Genomic DNA, 9583 nt, shown 5'->3' with positions numbered 1-9583 from the left:
GAAACTGCCGTACTGCTTTCATATATAAATGCCCATTTCTACATCGAGCACAGCATTAATCTATAGGTCCTCTTTTCATTATGAAATATTACTTCAACCACACCTATAGAGTAGTCTACCCCCCCATATGCTTCAGTTGGGTATGATCACATGAACTCTTACTATATTGATTATTATAGTTTATTAAATTTATAGACCTCTCTCATTTTAGAGAAATGTTTCAATTTTAATTAAAATAAGCTTTTTGCATATTAATCTTAAGATCTCTTCTACTTTTCTCTAATTACTCTTCCATCTTTCTCTAATTATTGATATGGAATTTAGTTTATTGATCCTTTTGATCCTGGGAGGTGATTTTAGTGAGTTAAACTCTTTTTTAATGCATTCCACAAACCGCAAAGAATGAAAAACAAAAACGTTCTTGTCTTACGTTCCGTCCGTATGTCCTATATGTTTGCTATAAATTCAACAAGTTCGATAAGCTCTGATTTGAATGCCAGTAGGAACTTGATGAGAAACTAATAAATAATATTTGAGAAAATTTAAATGATGGTATATGCCTTAAAACCTAATTATTCTGGAACTAGATTTTACTTATTTTTTTTTTTTGGTTTTTGAATTATTAAACGCCTATATCACCTTAACCATTTATTTCTATTTTTAATTTTAAAAAGTAATTTTTTTAAAAACTATTCAATTTAAAGCGTTCAAATTATTTCTACTCATTTGCATGATAAGTAAATTTGTCTACTTCAATTGTATATAATATTTCATTAGTTTTCAATTAGCTTAAAGGCAATTTTAAGTATCGCGGATGTTAATACTTTTTAAAATTAATATAGCTGATACACCAAATTAAAATCTGTAATAATTCTAGGAAAATCAACGAAGCCCTAAACTTTTAAATATCAAAATTCAACAAAAGCCTAAGACTAGTATCTTGTGAAAAAAATTCTGAGATATAATTTTTTTTTGAATACGCTAGATATGTACATACATTTCATTAATTAACGCATTATATTATCACTAATAAATTTCGTTGAGTGTATTTATTGATAGTGCGCACATAATTACTTAAATGTTAATTTTTTTATTATGTATCTTTTTTTCACAGCTAGCAACAGCAACAGCAACAGCAACTTGAAAAAAAAGTACTAAATATCAAGAAGAAACCTACGCACTTCTGATATTGCGTTGAACTGGAAATTTCACACGGTTTCGGTACGCACCGCACCGCATAGCACCGAACGCAACGCAACGCACTGTACTACACTACACTATACTACACGCCGCCTCGCCGTACCGATTTAAATTTATCCAAAACCTAAGTAAATTGAACATTTTTTGCCAATGCCAAAACTCTGGCAATTTTATTGGAAAACGAAGGCCTTTGGCTTAAATGGCAACCAAGAAAAGTTTATGGTGTGCGTGTATCTGTTGGTATGAATGCGCGTGTGTCCTAAATGCTGGTGAATTTGCGATATTAATTATTTTAGACTTTGTATTTAGTTGGCTTCACTTGGTTAACGTTTTGCTAACTAATTTCAATGTGATTAGCATTGAATTATAAAACTGAAATTTTTGTTTAGAAAAGAATTAATTTTTTATCTACACATAACATATTGCATACTAAAGCTGCTTTATCTGCGGCGTTTAAACGAAAAGATTCAAAAAGCAAAGATGCCACAAAGTCTACAAGTCAAACCAAAAAAATTTTCATATACAATTTTTTTTTTAATATTCTTTACATTAATAAAATATAATATTTTTAATATAAACAAAGCTTTATTGTATATGCATAATATATTGTATATTTTTTATATATGTATCTTAAAATCCATTAAAATTTTTGTTTTTGCATTATTGTTTAGCCTGAAGTGCTCAAAAAATGTATGAAAACCGCAATCATTAATCGTTCAACATAAAGATTCATTCATGACTTTGTCTTTTTGCGGTTTTGTTATGTTGTCAAAGCATTTTTTTACATAAAACTTTTAAAAATTTTATTTTATTTTTCAATTCGACTTAATTATTGTTTCATAAATGCTTACATAAAAGAAATTATCTCCGCTGTTTTTTAATAGTGTATCCAGGAAAGGAGTATCTCTGCTTAACGACGCCTTTAATATTTCCTTGAAAGTTATCATTTTTCAAAGAACGCGTTAAATTACTTTTTGCTGGAAAAAATCTTTATTTTTAAGGTTATTTCTACATGGATAATAAAGAATGTCCTTGTAAATAAAAAAAGTGATTTAATTGGTTTTTGTTTAAGAATCTTAAACTTTAATAACTTTATTATGTTTAAATACTATTTAATCAGTTTAAAAGTAATTAAATATATACAGTCAAACTTCCATAACTCAAAGTAATATTTTGCAAAGAAAAGGTTCGACTTATGGAGACTTCGAGTTAAAGAACTTTTTTGTATTTGTATGTAATTTGTTTTCTAAAACCTGTTGTACACTATTTAGTTCGAGTTATAGAAAATTCGAGATATAGAAGTTTGAGATCGAGGAAGTTTGAAATGCAGAAAACGCTAGTCATATAAAAATTTACTTGAGTCTCAAAAAAATTATGTACATTAATTCTAAACTATACCTTCTGCTCAAAAAGTAAAAGTACAAAAAGAATTTTGTAAATAAAACACACAAATTTAAAATTTATTCTAAAATTATTTTATCTCCTTCAAAATATGCGATACACATATACCAACGCTTAACCCAATCTTCCATACACTTTTCGTAGGCCCGTAAAGGTATGGCTTTTAGTTCCTTCAGCGAATTCTCTTTTACCGATTCAATCGACTCAAAACGCTTACCACGAAGCGGCAATTTGAGTTTTGGGAACAGGAAAAAGTCGCACGGATCCAGATCTGGCGAATATGGTACCTGAGCGATGACAGTGGTGCCGTGTTTGGTCAAAAATTCGCATACAACAAGAATTTTCCATAGTAAAAATCGCTAAATGCACTTGAGGTAGTCTCACATTAACAGTTGCTGTAAACAAACTAAATGACAGATGGCGCTCAAATTTGTACCCGTATTCCAGAAAGGGTGTACCACATAACAAAAATTAAAAAGGTATTATAAAATACCTAAAATTAAAAAAAACTGATGATGATGATGGCATTCCCACCTTTAGATTTCCACATCTAAATGTTGATTTTTAGATCCTTCTCGTATAAGACTCTGCGACATCGGATCGTTTAGCATATATGAGTAGCGAACCATAAGACCCTAACCTTAAAGTCCCTTCTTTTTCTTTCTGTCTTTCTTATGGGATTTTATTTTCTTATCCATAGTCTCAACTCATGAATTTTAACACTCTCGTCATATTAGAAATAAAAGGTATTAAGATTAAAACAATTTCGTGAGCTGATAATCTTTCATCTTTGAGTTTCTACAAAATAAAATAGTAAGGAAAAAATGTAAGGAAAAATGAAATTAGTTTCTCAATATAAATTAAGTTAAAATAAGAATCAGTATAATAATTAATCAGCAAATGCAAAAACTACAGTAAAACTATATAAATAGGTATTTGATATATAATTTTATATTATTTCTTCTATAAGAGTTCGATAACAAATAGTCAGTTAGACTCTAAATTATACTAATGAAGAATGCATATTCTTTAAATATTGTACATAGTATAAATATCTTGGTCACTAATTTCACATAATTACCTGCATTTTGACTTATTTTACTCACTCCTTATACACAATATTTTAAAGAACTATCTCAGTAAAGTATGCTGAAATACTTTTAATGCAAGACATAAAATCGATGTGATACTGGCTCCTGGAAAGCAGACACTATTATCGATTTTTTATGTTACTTTCTGACTCTTCTGCTTGTCTTCTTTCGAATCAAAGCCAAAATATCAGCTGTTGAGACAACCTAACTTCGGACAAGGAGGGTAAATACTGATCCAGCAATCTGCCATTTCTGATGATATTAATGTAGTTTTTGAGGATACAATAACACGGTAGTATTTTAGAAATTTTTCAAGAATTTTATCTATTAATGAAAACTTGTTGAAAACAGTTCCTTCTCTCCAAATATTTTAAATGGTTGAAAGTAAAAGTAAATTAACCCTACGCAACTACTTGGTAATATTTATTTTTACTTTCTAAACCTATAAGATTTTTATTGAATTTGGTATTATTAAAAAAAATATGCTATGATTTATAATAAAATCATTTTTACTCATCAAAATAAACTTTCGGTTTCCTTTCACGTAACAAACGAGTACGTACAGAAGACTTTAACCAAAAACTACTTCTTGAAAGTTGTCTTGTCCCCAAAATGCTGCGCATAAAGTGCTTCTGGAATTTTTTTGAATTCATTTAAATTTTTTATTGTCCAATTAATAAGTTTGCTTAGAATTTATTAAAAAAATAAATAAATAAATTATATTCGTAAGTAACGCGTTGTTCGATCACTTTTGTTGTTAGGCATCCATAAAACCCAACATAGATACAGAGCAGGTGAGTTCATCATACCGATAAAGTTAAAGCCGAAACCAAATCGTCTCATTTACTTTTGTTGTTTAATTTTGTTTAAATTTATTAAACAAAAAAATAAATAAAATTATATATATAAAATATTTTTTTTTATTTATAATGAGCACTTAAGCATTTTACTATATACATACGCCACGTGCGTTTTATTATTTTTTCCTTGTTTGAATTTTTTTCATACTCAACTTTTATGGGCCTTACTTGACTTAAGCCAAATGCCCTCTACAGCATACACTATTCACAAAGGGAAGGGGACAATCGTTACGTAGAATAAATATACTCGTAAATGTATTTTATTTACCTTTTGTTACCAACAAAAGACCCTACGAAGTGTTAATGAAATAGTTTTTCAATGAAATTAGCATTTTTTATTTATGAAAAAGCTTAAAGGCAGGTTATGGACTGAAGTCGCATTTTATGTTAATTTATTTAAAAAATAATTTTAATTAAACAAAAATCGAATTTTGCTATAATAAAATAACTTAAGTTGATAATAAGAAAATTTTTGTCTTAATAAGTTGGACTTTAGAAATGACCCGCTTACAGTTAAATTTATTTAAATGGATTAATAGTGGGGTTTAAAAATACTTAAGATGCTACTATTCAAGTATGTACATATAAACATTTGCAGAATGCATTTGTAAGATATGAATTATTTGTACAAGCGACTAAAATGATTTTAGCTATTTATGAACTATCTAAATATCGTGTAAATACAAGAATAATTAACAAAAATGTCTTTTGTCGCAAATCTTCAAAGAGGCTAATTTAACTTTTAAAAAGGATACTAGTACATTGTTCTATATCTGAAACTTGTAGAGTCTTGCCTTGTCACTGGTCTTACCACTGTGATAATAATCCTTTTAAGACATACCTTCTTTTAATTTATTAATACACGCTTAAAAGTAATTTTTTTTTATATTTATTTTTATTAATATATTTTTGAACTATTTTGTTAGAAACCTGTGTTCTTGTGTAAGTTATCATATATGGCTTATACCCTCCATAGCAAGCATTATTTATTATTTTTCTAAAAATCACTTTTGTTTTTTAAATTTTTTTTTAATTCATGAGGAATTCTTTTATTATTATTTTTTTATTCTTTTATTCTCCACGCTGTCTTTTTACGTTTATGTCATTTTAATTATAAAACTTTTAAACTCTTTTTAAAAACTCTTCCTGGTATTTGCTTAGCAAAACTTAATAACCGTAAAATCTTAAACTGCAAAAGAAATCATATACATAAAAAACAAAAAGATTTTAAAATCTTTAAAATTTCTTAGGAAAATGGTTTAGAACTCAAAACTAAAAAAAAAATGATTTGCCGGCACTCAAATTTATTTACCTACGAGTGTGAACTTTATGCCTGTGGCATCCGAGCGTGTTGTCAATGCCAACTTACAGTGCTGCCTCCCCACGTTCTGCAACAAATTAACAGAAACCTAAAAACCGGACTCTTTTTCATTAAAGACATCTCCGTAGGTATAGCTAAATGCGTAAGAATATTTATGTATATTTTTTTGTAGTTATAACTTAAATATATGCTACAGCATCCTAAAGATGTTTATGAAAAAGAATAAAAAAATAATAATATTTTACTCGATGCCAACTCCAGAAAACGTAACGTAAAGTTTGTACCTTTTATGTTGAAAGAAAAAATATTTTAAAAAATTTAAAAAAAATAAAAAAATTTAACATAAATAAAAATATTAAAAAAAATTATTTTTAAAATTTGCAACGTTTCCAGTTAAAAAGAAAACTTGTTTATTAATTTTTTTTTTTTTTGAGAGGCTTTTTTCGCTTCTATTTAGTCTGTTTGGATTTCCTTAATTTTAAATTAATGCTTCTTTTTGGCAATTTTATACATAACTCTCTACCTTATAAGCTATGTTTGCGTACCGGTATGCTCCAATCCAGCTCACTTAATATAGAGTTTTTTATTTTCTTATTTTTTGCAGTTCAAGTATAAATAATCATTTTTGCAACCTTTTTATCTTTTATGTTCTGTTAATTTTTCTCATTTTATCTTCGAAAATGTTTATCTTCTTTACTTAATTTTTTCGGCCGAAATTCCACAACACACTCACATAAAACTTTTAAACTAATGTATTTGTCCTTAAGCACAATGAGGCTTTATGACATATTCTTCAAATTTTTTTTATTATATTTATAGACTACAATTGAAGAATAAATGCTGAAACCTAATTACCAGACAAATTAAGAAATTAACTGCTTTATGAAAACTAAAAATCTGGCTAAGAAAGAAAGGACTAAGGTATCCTTTGTCATTGAAGGTGTCAAGTAGTAGAATAAAAAAATCCAGAGATCGGTTAACATATTCGGCACAGGTAGCCGATATAGGCATATCACAATATGCTTTTTATAGATAGTGTAGTCGTGTTAATATCTGGAACAATTTAAGTCGATAAAAACTAAATAAATTTCTTTGTCACGAGTAAAAACAGTAACTTAAAAACTAATAAAACAATTTAGTGACACCAAATCTCATGAATCCCACATACAAAAATTAATTAAAATCATTTTAACATACGCAAAGACTGTTATTGCCCGAACAAATGGTAAACCTTTATATTAACAGAACTTTGGTATTATTCTAGCCATAACTAAACCCTTTATTTTATTTAAACAATTAACTAAATGAGAATTATAAATATTGATTATGCTAACATGTGAACAAGAGAGAGTTCTACTCAAACGTAACCGTCATCCAATAATTTCTTGACTACATCAATGTTTAAATGACATATTTCTGCAATAATTGCTATCTTGATATATATTTTCAAAACTTATTTAAAAAATTATAATTTTGTAGTACTTGCATCAAGTAAGACAACTTTATAAAAAAATTCTATGAGATCCTTTCTTTTCTGAGAAAACATGATAAAACTATAAAGCAACAAACTATACCTGTATGTTTATTAAAATGCTTGTGTAAGTAGACATCAGAGAATCTATAAAATGTTAATAAGCCCATGGTAAACTATGAGCTATAATATTTATTGAAATCTTCAAGCCCGTTTGACTATACTAACATATAAATTAAGCAATTAACACTAATTTTTTTCAAAATGAACTAATTATGTACATGTAAAGTTTTTTAAATATGTTATAAATCCTTTCATATGTATATTATAATATCATATGTATATTAGTATAGTTTTAAATATATATATATATATTATATTACTCAATACATTTTAAATACCTCTTCTTGCGATTAACTTCATTTATTGGAATATAGCAATTGTTAATAATTTTAATTATCTAAATAAATAAATTATCTATGGATAAAATATATAAAACTGATAAAACTATGCTTTTCAAGAATTTGTAATATTAAATAAAGTAAACCAATTCTTTTTAAATTTTGGTCTTATTTATTTTTTAAAGCCCCGATTATCGACCTAAATGCTAAAAATTTGAATAAATTTCAAAATTAAACAAAAAAAATTCTCCGCTTATTTCAAAACCACAATATTAATAAAAATCAATTAATTAAAATGAATTCCATATATTTGGTATACAATATTAATAGACCCATAGAAATTATGATAATATATTGAATATTGATTTGGAATCGGAACCTGTACGTATTCGTAACCTGTTGTGATGAATAACTTCTTTATTAAATTGGTGTGACATCTTTGGGATTTTATAATTTGAAGACATAGCAACAAAGCTTAAAAGTAACTATTGAAGATAACACTGTTCTACAATAAAAATTTGAATATGACTAATATATTATTTATTTATTTTCTTCAATTTGACAAAGCTTGAGAAGACTTTTTTATTGCATGAGTTTACGTATTTTAAAAAATTTTTTATTATAATTATTAGTTTATTAATAAAATCATTTGCTTATATACATATTTTATTATATATCAAAGGGAACTTAGGGCAAATGATACCAGAGAAGTTCTTTAGTCTGTCTATGTTTGGGTAATCAGATCTTATTAAGTGTAACGTTTCATGTAACACTTCTTAATGGCCAGCAAGGTTTTAGAATTTTTCTCTATTGTATTTTTTGGTTTTATTTTTTTCTAATTATGTTTATATGTATATATTCAATTCACTTGCTCTTTTATTTAGTTGTGCTGGTAATCGAATATCACGCATAGAAAATTAGATAAAAAATTTTGAAAGTATTATTAAAGTATTAGGATTTTTTAATTTTTACTGCCATACTTAAAAAATTTACAAAAGATCAACTAAACTCGCAGTGCATCGATCCTTTTCAAGCCTACTACTAAATTCTAGATAGCCTCTAGAACAAACTAACTTTGTTGATCGTCATTGCGTAGATACAGTTCCGTAACAGTTCTTTTAGATGTTTTCTAAAACGGTTCACGATTTCTCAGATTCAAAGATTATTTTCGTCCACACTGTCAATTATATTCAATATTATGGAAGTTAAAAAAAAAATAGAATTTGAGTTAGAAACACCACAGAAATGAGCAGTTATTTCCGGAAAAGATATTGACAGACGTTAAAATTACTTTAAGTATATGTAATTTGTAAGTTATTGTAAGTTAATTACACGCGACCATAATTATATCGAAAATATATTTTTTTCTGTTTTACCAGGTCTTTTACCCGTGATATTATTGAGATAAATTCCTACTAAATTTTATGTACCACGTAGCGTATAAGTTATTATAGAGAATCCCAAAAATTATAGCTTACAAATCACTAGTATTATTTAGCATTTTGTATTGTGTTTAAAGATAACATAACTATAAAGTTAACTATAACAATTTCTTAGAGTGCAGAACGGTACTTCACAAAAAATCGTTGTGCATCTCTAGAGAAATAGAATATAGTCATTTTAGGACTTTCCTAAAAATACACTTGTTCATTATGCAGCTTTTTAAGCATTTAATCTTTTTAATTCACAAATATAGTTTCGTTTTTTAGTAAGAAAATAGTATAATCATTTCAGAATCTATTACTGTAAGCCTTTACATTTTATTGATTATTTGAGAATTCTCTAAATACATACTACAGATTCTACCAAGATAGTAAAATTTAAAAAATTTTTTTTTT

The 9583-nt window shown here is 26.9% G+C and overlaps 1 protein-coding gene across 1 annotated transcript in view; it reads right to left on the bottom strand.

Moving 5' to 3' along the window:
* LOC119670980 (rho guanine nucleotide exchange factor 10-like) overlaps positions 1-9583 on the bottom strand; it is a 391460-nt gene that overhangs the window by 78498 nt on the left and 303379 nt on the right. The window lies entirely within an intron of this gene.

Source organism: Teleopsis dalmanni, chromosome 1 (genome assembly GCF_002237135.1).
Source record: "Teleopsis dalmanni isolate 2A chromosome 1, ASM223713v2, whole genome shotgun sequence".
NCBI classification, from domain to species: domain Eukaryota; kingdom Metazoa; phylum Arthropoda; class Insecta; order Diptera; family Diopsidae; genus Teleopsis; species Teleopsis dalmanni.
Note: the sequence above shows the minus strand (reverse complement) of the source record. Positions and strands in the feature narration are given on the sequence as shown.